The sequence below is a fragment of the Protopterus annectens genome, chromosome 5.part0, assembly GCF_019279795.1.
Source record: "Protopterus annectens isolate FY-2018-M chromosome 5.part0, PAN1.0, whole genome shotgun sequence".
NCBI classification, from domain to species: Eukaryota; Metazoa; Chordata; order Ceratodontiformes; family Protopteridae; genus Protopterus; species Protopterus annectens.
This window is the reverse complement of record NC_056735.1, coordinates 1084809217-1084827630: the sequence shown is the minus strand read 5'-3', so window position 1 is coordinate 1084827630 and position 18414 is coordinate 1084809217. Positions and strand designations below refer to the sequence as shown.

At 36.9% G+C, this 18414-nt stretch overlaps 1 long non-coding RNA gene across 2 annotated transcripts in view; it reads left to right on the top strand.

The window, feature by feature from the left end:
• Positions 1–464: 464 nt before the first annotated feature.
• The window catches only part of LOC122801534, a 599757-nt gene continuing 581807 nt past the window's right edge, over positions 465–18414 (top strand). Inside the window, exon 1 of one of the 2 annotated variants that reach the window (XR_006364755.1) lies at positions 465–590. This is a non-coding gene — a long non-coding RNA (uncharacterized LOC122801534). The remainder of the gene's footprint in view (positions 591–18414) is intronic. The other variant, XR_006364756.1, reaches the window with a different exon arrangement.

The window sequence follows — 18414 nt, the reverse complement described above, 5'->3', positions numbered from 1 at the left end:
TATATAACAGAAAACTAGTGTGTAATATTTGTGTGCTAGCAAATAAGTAATGAACCCACTGTTCATTTTCCTTTCAATCAGTTAAGCATTATTAATAAGGAATTTAAAAAATATAAAAAGAACTTGTTTGTGTAATTTCCCTTTAAGGGACATATTAGCATTACAACATTATTTAAACAACCTTTGTTTGTATCCATTATATAGCTGAGCACGTTTATTTCATGGATAAAACAGTAAGAAAACATATTACAGCATATATATATATACATCTACTACAATTTAGTGATGTGTTGCCAAACGTGAATGAAACAGAAAATGGTGTTGTCCTAAGATGAAAAAGAAAAATCAGATTCCTACTTCATATTTCTTATTCCATTTCTTTTTCCATGTGCTGAGATAGGTCACGTGGGCCAGCACAATGCTTTGTCACCACCTAGCTAAACCCACACGTCCTTGAATTCTAATCCAGATTTGCTCAAACTTGCCCTCAGCGTGTTTCGCAACAGGCATTCCTTGCTCTGGGTGGGAACATTCAGTGCTTCTTTCCTGAAGTGGCTTTCTTCTCAGAAATGTAGGAGCGCTGGACAACGGTAATGATATACTTTCTAACTTTATCTTTAAAAATGAGTTTGTTGCTTTCTGTTTTGTTAACTAAAATGTAAATGTATATCATGGATTGTATTTCAGTAAAGGGATACACAGTACGCAGGGAGATGGATTTTCCAAACTACAGCATGTCTGAAGGGAGCTGAGTAACTGTCACTTTGCCTGACGTAGGTTTACGTTTATCTTAGTTAGGATTAACGTACAACAGTTGTACTGCTTTCATATGCATGTGTCCCAAACTGAAGAGCGCACTATAGCATGCAAATGATGAATGCATCAGTGTGCAGCAGGGTCCTGTTTGGTACTCAACAGCCCTTCACTAGAAGAAGCCGACCTCATGCAGGAAAAGAAAACATGCTGTGTGGTCATCATAATGAAAGATAAAAGCATACCTCAGACATCTGTAGTAATGTAAAGTGGCCGAACATTTAAGCGTTTTAAGTTTTCATATGATTATCTTCAGCAAAATAAAAGCGTTTTTTTTTTGGGGGGGGGGGGGTCCTACGTCCCTGCTTTTGTTTGTATACTATTCCTTAGAAAAGTAGAAAAAAAAAAGAAACCACCATAAAGACTCTAACCTGTAAAATATATAAGCAGCTGTGCTAACTTAATTTAAAAATGTGTCAACACTGTATGATTACAAAATAAAGACCATATAACCAGTCACTCAGATCTTTACTGATGACTAGAGTTCATATCAAGATTAGAAATTGTATTTTTTAGGCTGAAATTGCAATAAAGTACAATGTGATATGAAGAAAATATCAAATTTTGCTTGTAACTTTATGTGTATAGACAACACACAGCAATCATCCAGAGGTTATGATCTTGAAAAGTTTTTTTTTTTTATATAGAGGGAAATTCCAAGTGGGAATAACCCACTTTCAGGGGAAGGTTAGGAAGAAAAGCTCTTTCCGAATGGAAATAATCTATTTTCAGTGGAAGCCTGGGGAGAAATGCTCCATAAATCCAATGCAATACAAAGATATTGTAACTGTAAAAATGCAGGCAGTAATAAGCTTGTAAATACAGCACAGAATATCTGTGAGAAATGTGTTGTAAATAAAATCATAGGTAACATAAGAAGAATGAGGGATCCTACTATATTAAAATATTATAAACATTGTTAAAAAATTGCACACTGAAAAACTCACACAGACAGACACACACACACACACACACACACACACACACACACACACACACACGTATAATTTATTTATTTATCTTTGTATACTACAAAGGTCCATCTGGGATAAAACCCTTTTTCAGTGGATGCCCGGGAAGAAAAGCTCCACAGTTTAAACCAGTTTTCACATATACATAAAATATAGTTATATGATAGCCAAATGAATATAATATATAGGCATGTGTACGTAGAAAGGTTTACAATAGCTTGCATAAAATAATTTAGAAAAAAATAGTATACATAGCTGACATAGGTTATGTGCAGTAATGAACATTCATTAGAAGTAGACACTAGGTTTTGTGTGTGTGTGTGTGTGTGTGTGTGTGTGTGTGTGTGTGTGTGTGTGTGTGTGTGTGTGTGTGTGTGTATTAATGTTATAACATTGCAAAAGATACTCTAATATTACCTGAGATTTCAAGCATTTAAAATAATGAAGAGGCAGCTTAACTGTGGAAACATTACAATTGTGTAATATGTTAGTAGTAGAGCAACTATGAAAATGTTAAATATAAGATTAAGTGAAGTAATTAGGCACGTGAGAAAGGTTGGGGCTACTTGGACTGTTATAAGGCATATTAGTTTTAGATATATGAGGAGAGAGAGTGGTGAAACGGTGACAGAGGGGGACAATGAGATACATACTGGTTGATCTAATTAGAGAGAAGAGATTCAGTCTTGTCACTTAGAGTCTCTGATATAATTTATGCAAACAGTGTTACTCTTTGTAGTTTACTTAGCATCTTTCTGGCCAGATGGAGAAAAATGGACAAATGGAAAAAAAACAAGCATTTGGAAAAAAGGTAGCAGGTCTGACAAAAATAATATTTTAGCTGGGAGCTGAGCAGTAGCAGAGAATTTTTGCTTAAGCATTGTTTTAGTAGTAACTTGAAGGTATTTGTCTTGTCCGTCTGTTTTACTTGCAGTGGGATAGAGTTCCATTTTATAGTGACTTGGTAGCACTATAGAGAATCCCCAGGTAGTTGCTTGTTTTTCACATGGAGACAAGAGATTTGTTACCTGACCATAGTAGTCTAGAACTGGAGTATGGTTGGAGCATATTTTTCAATGATGGGCATTTTTCAGAGAAATGAATTAAGTTGTTGTATATGTAAGTATATGTAAAACATAATGTAACACAATATGAAGTAATAGATTTATATATTTATATGTACACACTCACACATATATATGTGTGTGTTTGTGTATGTGAATAAAACAAGAGTTGATAGTTTAAATAGATTTTGTAAAACAGAAATGTAACAGGCATTACAGACGCTATGGCAATCAGTAGAACAGTGCGTTACACACCAGAAGAACATGTTTTCCAGTAGCTAACATAATCTAAGTGATTGTTGTATTTGGACTGAATTATAAATTATGTATTGGGGAGAAACAATTCTTTGAAGATTACATATCCAAATCTACTTTCAACAAAACAGTCCAGCAGCTGAGTCGTATATCTTACTGTACGATAGATTAAATGTAAACTGCAAGGAAGTATCAGTAATGGCAGAGGCCTCTACATCCACATATTTTAGACCATCTATGCCAACAAACATGGAGCTGGTACACTTATCAAAGGGAAGAGATGTAGTTCCTTACCAGCACTTAATTTTTGAAGAAAGAAGTTCTTTTTGAAGAAATGGTTATAACAATTGTCTATCAAATCAGAAATAGTAATGGCACAAACATCATATATGAACATTTATTCCTTTAGGAGAAAAAGGTGGCATAGAGGGTCTAAAATATGTAACTGACCACTTTCTTGCCACCAGCAGTAAGAGAGGCCTTTCTTCTTCCCGATACTCTAAGCAACTTGCTGAGTGGAAGGGTGAGTACACTTTGTACCCCATCGTTTAAACAGAATATCTGATTTAAGATAAACATCTCCAAACTCTTAACTTTATTTGCTGCTTGTTGTTGGATGCTCCAGAATAACATTTTTTTACTATCTGCCTTTATGGAATACATTGGCATATGGCGTAATCTGTCTGAAACAGTATTACCTGATTTAAAATGTTCTCTCGTCTTCATTAGCAGGTTATACTTATGTGATGGTAGAAACATGCTGTTTTTGTTATCTGCTTTGCTGGTACATTGCATGGATCTCACGGTTCATTAAATGTCAGGCAACCCTAAATAAAACACAGCATGCAAAGGATAATTCCTGTGATAAAGATGTACATATCTGGTTATCTAGCTACAAATGTTCATATTTATTTATCCTTTTTTTTGACTGGTTAGTCACACTATGCTAGCAGCGTCTTTTCAGGGGAGACAAAGATGGTATTTATACTACTAGGGGGAATTTGGCCAGGGCATGGGGGAACTTCTCCTACTCTTTTCAGTACATACCATGGGATCTTCAACATCCACATGAGCTATCACCAACTCATGCAGCTGGATTACTAGCTTAACATCTCACCTGAAGTGTGGCACACTCAGCAGTAACGATTGATCTTCCTTGTGTGGGAGTAGAACCCACAGCCTCCGGTACCAAAGATGAGTGTGCTACCTGTTGTGCCACTGACACTGCTACATATCTTCAGTATTCTGCAAGGAAATTAATGCATATAGTATTTAAATTACACTGTATTTCATGGGATTTATTTTAAAATGTTCAACCTTATAAGCAGTACTTGTTTCATATCATATTATATTATATTATTTTATATTATATTATGTTATATTATATTATATTAGGTATATGCCTTTCAATTATATTATAATTCAGCAGACAGGCCTCAAATACACTTATTCACTTATTAATTACTACTGCTTATTAGGTTAAATTGATTGGGATGACATATATCACTCTCTCTCTCTTTCTCTCTCTATATATATATTGATTGAGTGTGCATTTGACTGAATGACAAATGGCTAAATATAACTAACTGACAACTTATTTGACTGAATCACAATTGACTGAAAGCATAGAACTCTGCAGAGAGTATTTGATAGCATTGTTATGATCATAACAGTTAGCAGGAAGTAATTCTGGAAGAATACACACTATACCTCATATCTGTAATTGTTTGTGTCTAGGTGCCTGCACTGATTCACTGTGTGTGGTGTTTTTAGTTTTTTTCCATGGCTGTCTGATGGCGGGGTTACTATATATAAGTAAGGAGGTGTAAGGGGCTGCAGGGGAATTGCCACCACAAAAGTATATTTTATGACCTGCTTGTTATGTAGAATGTTTTCAGTCAGTTGTACTTCAGTCAAATGAGGTTTTAATCAAATGTGTTTTCAGTCATTTGGGGGCAGCGAATCTCTTTCAGTCAAATGCACATTCACTCAGATACCGTAGAACTATATATAGACATATGTATACACTTATCTGTGTGTGTGTGTACATATATATATATATATATATATATATATATATATATATATATATATATATATATATATATATTAAATTAACCGAACTCAAAAAAAATTGAACGAAGAGAAGAAATTTTAACTAAGAAATGTACTTCGTGACAGTAACAGCATTCAAAAAATAGTAAATCACACCAACAACTCTTGTAGTACTTTAGCGCTTTCGTCTTATTTATTATCAAGACTTCTTCAGAAAGACATGTTTAACTTTGTCCGACCTTTTTCTCCTTCCAAGATGTCCCAGTTGTTTGTGAGGACCCCTCTGATTCCAAATATATCTGTGGAAATTGGAAGGGGGAAACTTGACACCCAGTCCTTTTTGTTTGGTCCGTTCTGTGCCCTTGCTGTGAATCCCTTTTCCAGGATTGGTGGGTACCTGCAGTGTCTGTGCTGTATGATCTCTTGGAACAAGTTATCCACTAAATACTCTGGGTATTTTCTTTCTAAGAGCAAGTTTCTGAGGTAAAAACCTTCCTTGATGAAAACCTCGTCCCTAAAAATGAGTCTGGATAACCGGATGAATTGTCCTTTTACAATATTCTTTTTCATGAAATGGGGGATGCTGGCTGCTGAACTCTAGATAGTTATTCCGGAAAGTGGGCTTGCAGTAGATGTTGGAGTCAAACTGTCCACTTTCCGGGTCTATAGTGAAGTGGATATCCAGGAATTGAGTGGTGGTTCTGATATGTCCCACCGTGAGGGTCAGGAAGTCCAGGCCCTGGAAAAGGGTTTCCAGGAAATTGCACAGAGAAAGTCTGTCCCCCTTCCAGACAAAAAAGACGTCATCAATATATTGCCTGTACATTATGGTGTTGTTGAATCCGGGCAGTGATTCAACCTTAGCCATTTCCCAGGCACTGAGGACTAAGTTCGCATATGCCGGGGCCATTTTGGACCCCATGGCTACCCCTTTCTGTTGGTGGTAAATCTTCCCGTTGAATTGAAAGAAGTTATTTCTTAATACTGCTTCTGTTAACCTGCATACAGTATTAATCTTAGTCCCACTTAGGTTGGAGTGCCTGTTCAGGTACTGTCTGGTGAGGGTCAGTCCTTTGGCGTGGGGGATGTTTGTGTAGAGTGCTTCGACATCTAGAGTGACCAGTAAATATTCCCCTCCATCCAGCCTTAGTTTGGAGATGTCATTTAGAAAAGCCCAGGAGTCCTTGGTGTAGTATTTGCTGTTCTGTGCAATGGGGTTAAGGATGTGGTCCACGTATTGTGAAATCCTTTCTGTTTTTGTCCTTTGGTTTGATACCACGTGGCGGAAAGGTGGATTTTCAGGGTTCTTGTGAACCTTGGGGATTCCAAAAAATTTTCCAAGGCTGGGCGTCATGACCTGCATGAAGTCTTTTTCATCTTGGGAGATCTCATCCCTGAGGTACAGTTCCAATAGTAAGTTGTCAATTTGTTTAAAGTTTTGTTGTACCTGGTTGATGTTGACCTTTTTGTAGAACTGGTTATCCTTGAGGGATGCTTCAAGTGTATGGATATATCTCCCCTGCTCCATCACTACTGTCCCGGATCCCTTGTCAGCCTTCATGATTTGTAGGGATTTGTCTTAACTCAGTTCCTTCCAAGCCTGTCTTTCTTCCCTGTTCAGGTTGTGCCACTTTGCCGAGGGTTTATCAGAAAGGAGTTTCCTGATATCCCTTTTGCAGGTACTCGCAAAGAGGCTCAGTGTGTTGGAGAGTGCAGGAGTGTACAGGCTCTTCATGGTAAGGGGTCTGTCGTTATCTTCCAAGCTTTCCTCATCTTCTTCCTCTTCATATTGTTGTATATCTAATTTTAGTTGTAACTTTCTCAGGTAGCACTTGAGGTCCAGGATAACATCCGCTGTGTTGGCTGTCTGCTCTGGGATGAAAGAAAAGCCTTTCTTCAGTACCTTATGATGGCTTTCTGAGAAAACTCATGTGGTGAGGTAAAATATGCCACCTACCCCTGCTAGAGACCTCAAGTCAGTGCTATCAGGTGCTGGTATCAGTGAATGGGGAGGGTGATCAGGGTGTTCCATCCCAGTAATACTAGTACTGTATCCCGTTCCCTCTCCTTCTTCCCCCTGTGAGTGTTGTTTCCCCTCCTTCCCTCAATATTGTTGGTGTTGTGGTTCCAGTTTTGCTCATTACCCCCAGGTCTGAACCTGGTATAAGTCCTGGTTCTGGTTGTGAGTCATGCTGAAGATAAAAAAACATTGTTGTTGCCACTTGTGTTGTTGTTGGAAGACTGGTCATTCATTGGTAGGGTCTGATAAACCCCTCCTTGATTGATCGCACTGTCCGGTGTCCTGCTGTTTGTGTTGTTGTTGTCCTCATTGTTGTCGTGGTGGTCACGTTCACTGGTGTCTGGTTCTCCCTGTGTCGGCTGATTCTGGAGAGGTGTTTCTGGTGTTTGCTGTCCCCTAGGAGGAGTATGTACCCTCATCTGGGAACTACTCCCTGCTAGTGGGCTGGATGTGATGAGTCTATCCACCTCTGGTGTTTTGGGTCCATTTGTGGGTTCTTGTAATTCTGTCATAGGCCTTAGTTTGGTTGTGGACAACGGGTTGGTTGTGGGATATCTGTCTGGCCTTCTCCGTGTGTCTAAGGAGCATGTGGGCCTGATCGGGTATGCTTTTCCTTCCTCATATTGTTTAATGTCCCTAAGCAATTTGCCTTTCTTCCATTCAATCAGTGTTGCCACATGCCTAGTAATTTTGTGCGGTACATTGTCCTATATTTCCGCAAAGTCAATAAATGTGGGATCCTGCAAGATGCGTGTTTGCAGATCATCTGTTTGAGACTTCTAGGTGGCTATACTCTCAGTATTGCTTTGGATGAGGGCTTTGATAGCTGCTAGCCCAGAGTCATTATATATTTTGACCAGTTCTTTGTGAAACTGAGAGTTTGGAGTAGTCCTGTTAGGAAATTTGTTACATCTGAGACCCTGTAGGACTATATCCAGCTCTAAACACTTTTCCAGATAGAAGTTGTCATGCTCCAGGTTTTTGTAGGTTTTAATCAGTCTCTCGAATCTGGTAATCAGAGACCTGGTGCTCTGTGAGGTCCCTCTGTTTTGACTGTACTCCATTTGTACTGTTGTGTTCTGGACCGGGCAAAGGAAGGGATTAATTTCCGTCCTCACCAACAATTGGGACATCTTGGAAGGAGAAAAAGGTCGGACAAAGTTAAACATGTCTTTCTGAAGAAGTCTTGATAATAAATAAGACAAAAGCGCTAAAGTACTACAAGAGTTGTTGGTGTGATTTACTATTTTTTTGAATGCTGTTATTGTCACGAAGTTCATTTCTTAGTTTATATATATATGTATATACATTATATATATATTATATATATATATATATATATATATTATATATATATATATATATATATATATATATATATATATATATATATATATATATATATATATATATATATATATATATATATATATATATATATATATATATATATATATATATATATATATATATATATATATATATATATATATATATATATATATATATATATATATATATTATATATATATATTATATATATATATATATTATATATATAAGATATATATAAGATATATTCATAACACCACAATGCATTAAACCATGAAAAATTGTAATAGGATGTGTAATTTAGTTTGCTGAGAGAAGTTAGCATTAGGATTAGTTTCTGATTGTTATCGCATTGAAGGACATATCAGATTATAAGATAGTGTAGAAATACCTGAAAGAAATAATCTATTTCTGTCAATGCATATGTCTTTACATAGTTTATTTATTTATTTTATTTTACATTTGTTTGCCTGGTTAGTCATTTTTCATTGGAGGCCCGGGGGAAAAACCCCAAAAATATAAATATAAATATAGTTTATACCTGCTGTAGTATTAAATATGTCAGAGAAAGTGTCAATGCAATACAGAACTGTTGAAGAACTTTCTATAACTGGAACTGGTCCTCTGATATCAGTGGAAAACTACACCTGTCAAGTTGCCTGATTTCATTTCAGCAAGTAAGTTAAGTCAGGGCATGGCTGCTAGTATATCAGAATATGAGAAACTAAAAAGTTGTTGATACATTATTGTATTCATAAGATTTCTTCCCAGCATGATAAACACTTCATTTTGATTTGAGCAGGCATCATAACTGCTGTAGATTTCTCATTTTCTGTTGTACGCCGTTCCCAGCTTACTCTGAGCACTTTTGGAGGGGATGCCTATCACCAGAGCATCCATGCAACAATTTAGGTAATAATTCAACTAATGTTATCATTCACCAGCTGTTTGCTGTCAGCTGTGACTTTCTACTGTGAAGTGACTAAGGTTTTGGTGTGCAGTCTTAATTACAATGTATAAATTATTTTAAAAGGCCATCTTGCTGTCTGTACTTCCTTCAGAGGGCCCAGTACCGCTTAGAACAGATGTGGGATTCCCAAGTATGTTACTTTCATTTTTTCTCATTCAACAGTACCTGTTGTTGCCATTTAACACATGACTAAATGAGGTGCATCCAGATTGTAATGCTTGGGTCACAACATTAATATTTCTGTATTGTGTAAAAAGGTGTATTTACTCGCACACTGCATTACTGTAGCTTTTCTAGTGTCTTTAACTATCTGGTTGGTGAATAGGACAAGTAGCAGTGACCCTTGTGTGAATCCCTGTGGTACACTAGACTTCATGTAAGAAGGGAATGAGTAACTTTGTTGATTCTCAGCACTTGAAACAAGAACCTCTTATGTAGTGTGATACATCTGGGGCAAGACCAGCTTTTTAAAACAAGCAGATAAACAGATCATGAGTTACTTTGTCATAGGTCTCAGGCTAACGGAAGTTCACATATAAAGCAAACACATAATGGTCAGATACCTAGTTAGTCAGTTTAATAAATTCTATATTAGTGTCATGTCCTGCCATTAATCTATGCTATATCTGTGGCAGGATGTGATATTTTTCAAGGTACTGGGTAATTAGTAAGTATATTGATATTTTCAGGACTTTGGGTGCATAGGACATTTACAGATCTGTAATTTTTTGTTGACACCTCATTTCCATTTGCTGAAAGAATGTTCTCACTCATCTTCCATATGTCAGGTATGATAACTTCATGCAGACTTTTGTTTATTAAAACCACTAGCAGCAAATCAGTATACAGGTGGAATCTGCCTTAAACAGCTAGGTGGGATCACCTGGCACACTGATTCTTCATTCTTGCAATTACCTCCCTGCTGATGGGTATAGTTGTAAGCCTGAAGTGAAATCCAGCACAAAACATTACGTTAGAGAAGATTTGGGGGGCAAGTAATGCCTGCATATTCCCTAAACATTGGCTGTTTTGAAGAGAGAGAATGGCTTGCTGTTAAGACTCTAGTTTGTGGATATATAATTTCTACATTTTCGCAAGTTATTTGGATCCCTAAAGCTCCTCTCCTGAAATGTATACTATTAATTTTGTTTAGATATTAATATTTCTTGCTGACATCTGTTTCTGAAAGAACAGTACATGGTTTTATGATGCTTGAAACTAGTTTTATTGTAGTTTATCCAACACACAACACTTTCTGTCATAGGGTCTCTAATCGACTTAATTATTCTTGGAACAATCTTTACTTTTTATTTGCTCTATCTGATTGGTACATTTTTATCTAAAACAGCTAACTCATTTGCTGCCTTAACTTATGGCAGCTATATAATTCATTCCAATCCTCCAAGTGTAATGTTTTACCTGTGGCTTTATCTTGTAGATTCTTCAAATTTCTTTTTTGGGGTTAGTAATAGTGATGGCAGGAGGTCAGCATGGTTTCAGACTGCAAAAGTTAGTAGGTGATCATTACAATGTTTTTTTCACCATTCCAAAGCTAGAAAAATAAGTTAATTTTATTTTGCTAGCCATCCTAGACTTTCTGCACTGGTAGGGATAGCAATGAGCTGAGTTTAGGAAAAGAAATTTGCACTTTTTAGTGTTTGTATTACCATGCATTCTTTGCATTCATATGTTAAAATACCTCAATGACATTAGTTTGTGTCATGCTCCTAGAACCAGATTAGTGTACTGTGAAAGTAACCCTTTGTCTTATTTGTCTCATTTCGGACATTGACAGGCTACATATCCGTTTATCTATCTATCTATCTATCTATCTATCTATCTATCTATCTGTCTGTCTGTCTGTCTGTCTGTCTATCTATCTATCTAGCTGTCTGTTTGGCCACCAATGTTTACATGTCACCGATACAGCTTTCCTTTCTTGGATATCAGGTGACTAGACATCAGGCATGGCTTACATGCATAGTTATTCCATCTATTCTTCTGCATAGAACTTAGTGAACCCAGTAAATAACCCTGCAGAAGAATTTTGTCTAACAGTGACAAGCCAGTTCCAGAATGATCTTACCATGCTAAGTGATATAGATTATCCTGAATGGGAAAATAATACCGTGGCTGTGCATGTTATTGTTTGATATTTGCCAGCACTGTTCCTTTCTTTCCTCATTTCTTGTGTGGCAAAATTTGTAATTTTGCTTCTAAGGTGAAAGACCTTGATGTCATCCTGGATAACAGGGTGACATTTAAGGAGTTGGTATTTCCTATGGTGAAGTCATAGTGTTTCCATTTTAAGAATACCACAGAAGGAATTCCTCTAGTGTTCTTCATGTTTTGGTGTCCTGCTCAGACTGCTGTAATGAACTTTGCAGGTCCCTCCCTGGCAGTGTGTTGTTAGCATAGAGCTCTGCTGCTAGGTTGGTGGCTGGTATATTAAATCACTAACATATTATGCCTGTTCTTATGCATCTGCCCTGGCTTCCTATTTGATTCTTAATTATCTTTAAGATTGGAGTGTTGTTGTTTAGCCTTCCACTGAGTGTTGGAAGTGCTGCAGGCCCAGTTGGAAACACTTTTCTTTTGCTTGTTGCTTTTGCTTGTCAAGTTCCATGAGCTGACGATGGATACGTAGTGTGTGTGTGTGTATGTTTGTGAAGGAGAAGTAGAAAAATACAAAAATAAGGTGAATGAGAATGAAGGAAATGAACAAAAATGTGATAAAACCAGGGTTAGAATGGATTGTGCACTTTGATTTTTAAACATGGTGACAGAATTTAATGCACATGGAAGAAAATGTAAACAAAGAAGATGTTTTATTTCTCTGAATGAGAACTCTCTGCATGGAATTGTTATTGTGGATATGTTCACATGCCATGTTATGAACCTTATATCATACAGACCTTCAAGAAGCTAGAATGATGTCTTTCTATACGTGAAATTCGTAGTACATATATATATATATATATATATATATATATATATATATACACACACACACACACACACACACACACACATATATATATGTATTGCCATTCAGAATGTTGACACTCATGGCGCTATCCAGATATGTCCAAATGCTGCCAGTTCAGAAGTGGGTTGGTATCAGGGCTGGGAATGTGGCTGTTGGAAGTGCTGACAGGTTAGGATAGGGGTTAGATAAGGGGACAGCTTTAGTAATTAAAATGCTTGTGTGTATTTATGTGTCTGAGCCTTTCTCCTGTAGTAACAGTAGTGTTAAGGAAAGGGATTTTCCAAGAAAAGGTGCAGGGTTAGGGTTAGCAACGATTAGTAAGGTGGTGCTGTGAATTTTTAGTGTAACTTGATCAGAAAAGTAGTGGGTTTGGCTGTTTTTTTTTTTTTTTGCTATCAGTTTAATGTAGGTGCTTTGTATTTTGAATGTCTTCATTCTGATGAGTAGTCATTATGAAATGTTAGTATTTTAGTGTCAGTATTGTGGGTATCTACATTTTGAAGCCTAGCAGAATGTGCGTACATTTTGAACTGCTCATATATACACATACGCATATACATGAGTATGTAGCAGAGACTCACTCACAAACACACACACACACACACACACACACACACACACACACACACACACACACACACACACACATATATGTTTTGTATACAATTTGTTTTTGAAACTGGTTAGTAACCTGCTTTGTTTACTGCTCGCAGGAATTTTGTCATAGTTTATCTCTACCTACTTTTAGTATTATGAATACTGACTGAGTTAGAGATCACCTGTCTAGTGTTTTGGACAATGTTATCTTCTCCTGAAACAGACTTTCAAACATGACCAGGACATGTGTCATGGAAGCAGGAAAGTGATTACTCTACAGAATTCTGCATGTCACCAAAAAGTGACAAATTCTGTAGTCTGTATAGGTTTTGTTTTCTGACCATGGCATTTCCTCATTAGCAGTCTTTGTACAAAATTTTGAAGTTGCAGAAGATGCTATTATGTTAAGGAATAAGGCAGGTTAATGACATGTATGGGGGAACATAATGTCCTGTTTCAAATGAGCATAACTTTGAGTATCATGTGAATGTTTCCATTAGCTTTCCCTACCACTGTTGTTTGTTTTGCTCAAGTCTGAGTTTATTACTCACGTGATGTTATGAAGTCTCTGATCTGACTGTCTGTCTTTAGTGGCTGTCCGTCTGTCTTGCATTTCAAATCAGTACCATTTTTCCAATTAGACAATGCTACATTTCATCATGTTCATAGATATGCCAGTCATGTTATTTCATGTATGTATTTTGTCTTTGTCTTGTAGCAGTCCCACAATTGTAGATAATGTGACTGTACTACCAGTTTTGCAGTTATACTGATGTTTGCTCAATCAAATGTCCTTTCTTAATTTCAAATTCAAAAATAGTTCCCATGCTGAGGTTTGACATAATATCGCAAATTGTTGAAGAACTAAAACAGAACCTTGGAGGACACTGCAGGTCCTATAAGTGGACATTTGCATTTTGTTAAGTATTGTTTCTTCAGAGCATTTATATTTACTTTTACATTTAGCATACAAAGCTTGTCAATAATACCCATATGTGGAAATGTGTTGAAGGCCACAAACAAATTCCAGCAGAATGTCTTCACATCAAAGCCTTTATCAGGATACCAAACCTTTTTCATAAATGGTGTTCATATAAATGATTTCATCAACAGCACTAGGCTGGCACACAGATTGGTACTTTATTACCTACTATTAATTCCATGACATATTTGAAAAAAGTGCAAATCAAATCTGTCAACGAACTAATTGTCAATAAAACTTGAGATAATGAAAAACTTTGCATAAAATAATAGTCAATTTGCTGATTACCTGTTTATCTAATGTAGCTGTAACCTACTCAAAAAGAGACAAAAGATGCGCTCTTCTTCTATATGTCCCATATTGAAGGACAGCATCAGTGAGTGACAGATCTCAGTAACTCTTCACATTACTTCATTTATTACTTTCAGATCAAGGAATAACTGTCCCCAGTAAGGCTTTGCATTAGTTCATTTAATATTCTCCCCTTATTTTAAATCATGTGCATATTTAGCTTATTGGTATGTAATTATCAGGGTCTGAAATGATCCCTCTGTTAACTACAGGGACCACTGAAGCTTGTCACCCTGAATCAGAAACAAACCCTGTTGTTAGATACTTGATAAATATAAAACACAGACATTTAACAAGATTCTCATTCCCCTAGGAAATAATACACAAGGACTACTGTCTGGACATGTACAGACAGTGTTTTTAATTTTGATTAGTGAGTATATAATTATGATTATAATTAAAGGTAATATTTTTTTCAGTTATCACAGAATTTATCTGGAAATGTATTAGACATTGATTTGCCATCAGTGGATGACTTTTTATTGGCTTCCCTTGTTAAAGACTGACCTAAGTTTAGCAAAAAAACAGTGCTTGTTCTCATCAGATTGAGAACAAATTTCTCCTTCCCCTAAAGCCCATCTTAATAAGCATTTTTTTTTTGCAGGGGGAAATAAATCTCACTGTACCCCGGTGCTGAGGGGGAGACATACCCACATCTACAAAGTGATATGTACTGTCTGTTATCACACAACAGTGGGGAAGGGAGAAACTTTGTACTGAAGTGTACCGCTGTGTCCCATAAACAGTGATTCTTCACAGGTTAAGTATTTAACCTTCATTCTCAGTACAGTATGTTTGGGAAGTCACAACTTGACCATATAGTCTTTGTTCACCTTTAGGGAAACCTGCTTATCATCAGTAAGTTGCATTCGTAGTTACTAACTTTGACTTTTCCAATATAATGCCATTAAAAGCTGTTATTTTACTCAAGTTAGAGACATCACAAATGTCATAAATAGCTATTGAGTCCTTAATAAAAACAGTATGTTTCTTTTGAGTTAATGATTAACCTATGTTTATTTTGAGTCTGGATACTTTTTCTAGGCCTTGTGACAGAACTGTTGCTATCTCATTTGGTATCGTATCCCCCCTCCCCTGCCAAATCAAAATAAATCTTTTCTAAAAGTTGCAGAACAAATAAATAAATAAGTAAATAAAAAGAGAGCTTCAGCATTCATTGATAAATGCTGCCATATTAATGCTAGTATTGCACTCCTGTACCATTGGGACCTGTGGATCGTACAACCAGACAGGTTGTACCTGGGGTAACTGCCCCTTCAATCAGTCCTATTTACAGCTCTGCCCTGTGGCATCTCTTTTCACTTAATTAGTTTATTACTTTTATAGTGCTACCACAGGGACTATTGTTTAAATTTGCCTGCGTATTTGTACCATAGTTGGGTATGATTTTTGATACAAAATTTAGCAAGATTCTCATCACCTCAGCGGTTTTGGTGGGGTTGTAACAAATTTCACAACTAGTTTTTCTATGATTTGGTAGACTGTGTTGCAGCTACCATTTAAGAAATGTGAAATATGGATTTTTCTCCTATTTTCTGAAGTTGAAGCGTATTACTTCAGGTTGAAGTTAGTGACAGCATGCCTAATTTTAGCAGGGCTGCATAGGGACCTCATATTTATTTACATGAGATCAAGGATATTACTAGATTTTGTGGGGGAGCAATCAGTTTGTTTTAGATTGTTCTTATTTATAGATTCAAGACGCAGTTGTACATATGTGTTCTGTTAGCAATTTGCTCAGTACACAGTCATCTTCATCAACCTCAGTTTTCCCATTTTTTTTTATTTAGTCAGGATATCACATCAGCATTAATCAATATGACCAGATCACCCAGAGCCAATATTTACACCACCAAGTGTCTGGTATAGCTTTATTATTTTTAAGTACTGAAGTTGTTGTTTTCTTTTGGCATTTCCCGGTTAGGGGTCGCCACAGCGGAACTCCGGTGTGCTAATGATTGGCAGTTGATTTTTTTTTATGGTGCCGCAGAAAAAAATTCTTCATGTTCATTTACTGACACGGACTGGTACTGTATCACCCCCATAAACTTATAATCTGTATCATTAACTTAATCATTGTGTGTAGTAGTTCTATACTTAGATTATTATCTAGAAAAAATAAGTACATGTAGGCAGCTGTGTTGACTGGATTGATTAATATTTGTTTTTTAAACTTTCTCTGAGGGAAATTAAGGCAGGAAGGCATAGATTCCCCAAGTGCAGTCTACAAACATAGAGAGGGCATGCAGACTCCACACAGCACCCCAGCCAAGAAGTGATCTAGAGAACCTATGGCCTTTATGCAGCAATGCTACTCACTGCACCACTGTGCCACCCTATATTGGCTCTAATGATCTACAAGATATTTACAAAAATTATCTGCGAGAATTAGGATAGACAGACATATCCTCAAGTGTAGTGTATGTCCAGAACAATAAAAAGAGGTAGAAGAAAGCAGTGCCTGTATCCTATAGCAATGGTTATACTGACAAGTGATTTATTACAGAAGAAACTACAGTTGGTAAATAGAAATACATCAGTGTAATGATGGGAAAACAATTTTAAAACAAAAGTTTCAGGCTGAGAAGAGCTCTCAACAAACCCACATAAAATGGTTTGAGCATAACCCCCTCTGGCCCTAGAAACCATATCCAACTTATAAATTGTATGCACTGAAGACCAAGTAGCAGTTTCAAGGATAGAATTGGTGTCCAACCCCTTGAAAAAGGCACCAGAAGAGGCAACAGTCCTAGTGGAATAAGCTTTAATGGGAGGAGACAGAATTTTGCCATGAAAAGAATAACAAAAGGAAATGGCCTTAGATATCCATGAGGAAATGGTTGCTTAGAAACAGCCAAACCAAAAGATCTGTGATGAAAGGAACCAAAAAGATTATCAAACTTACGAATAGTCCTAGTTTTATCCAAATAGTATCTGAGTTGTCTGTGCAAATCCAAGGTATGCAAGACTATCCCACTAGCAGACTAAGGAGAAGGGAAAAAGGAAGGGAGTTGTACCGACTGATTCAAGGACAAATCCAAAAATGTTGAAACGGTGTGGTGGTTTTCACATTGGTCTGTTTGGTGCCTGACTTTCATCCAGTTTTTGTTTCTTTGATTCAAGGACAACTCATTTACTACTGTGGGCATAAAAGAAGGAATAGTATGAAGGGACACTTTGTCCCTGTGAAAAAAACAAAAAAGGAGAATGACCATAAGAGTCTGGAGTTCAGAAACCCTCAGAGCAGACGTAAGAGCCAGCAACAAAACAGTCTTCCAGGTACAATATTTTAAAGAAGCAGAATCTGAGGATCAAAAGGAGCCTGAGTCAATTTTTCCAAAACAAAATTAAGGTCCCAAGGAGGAGGAATAGGTTTTCTTGGAGACCTCATATGCAGGACACTTAAGAAATTGTTTGACCTCAAAACTATAAGTGAATGGAGGATTCAAGGGCAGACAAGCAGAAATGGCTGACAAATGGGCTTTCACAGAAGAATAAGACAATTCAGACTGGAGCAACTAACACAAATAAGAGAGGACCAGTGGGACCTCCACTGTAAAAGGGTCCTAGTTATGAGCATGGCACCAGACTGAAAATCTTTTCCATTTGGACGTATAAGATTTTCTGGTTGAGGGTTTCCTTGTCTCCTGTAAAACCCTGAGCATGTCCCCAGAAAAGAGGTGCCTGAAAGGGATCAAAACCCTATCACCTACAACGTCAGTTGCAGAGTGGACAAGTAGAAATGGATAAGAGACTTCTTGTCTTGTGTGAAGAGATCCAACCAGTAAGGTAACTTGTGGTGATTGACCCTGACCAGATGCATTAAGAGCAGGAATCAGTGCTGTCTCGGCCAAAACAGAGTCACTAGCAAGATTTTTGGGGTGTCCGGCTCAGTCTTGCAGTAGTAAGAAAAGCCTTCTATGTTGTGCATCTCATAAGTAAGGTTATCACAACCAAGACTAAGAATGTTATAACTCTTGTGTACTCGACCCTC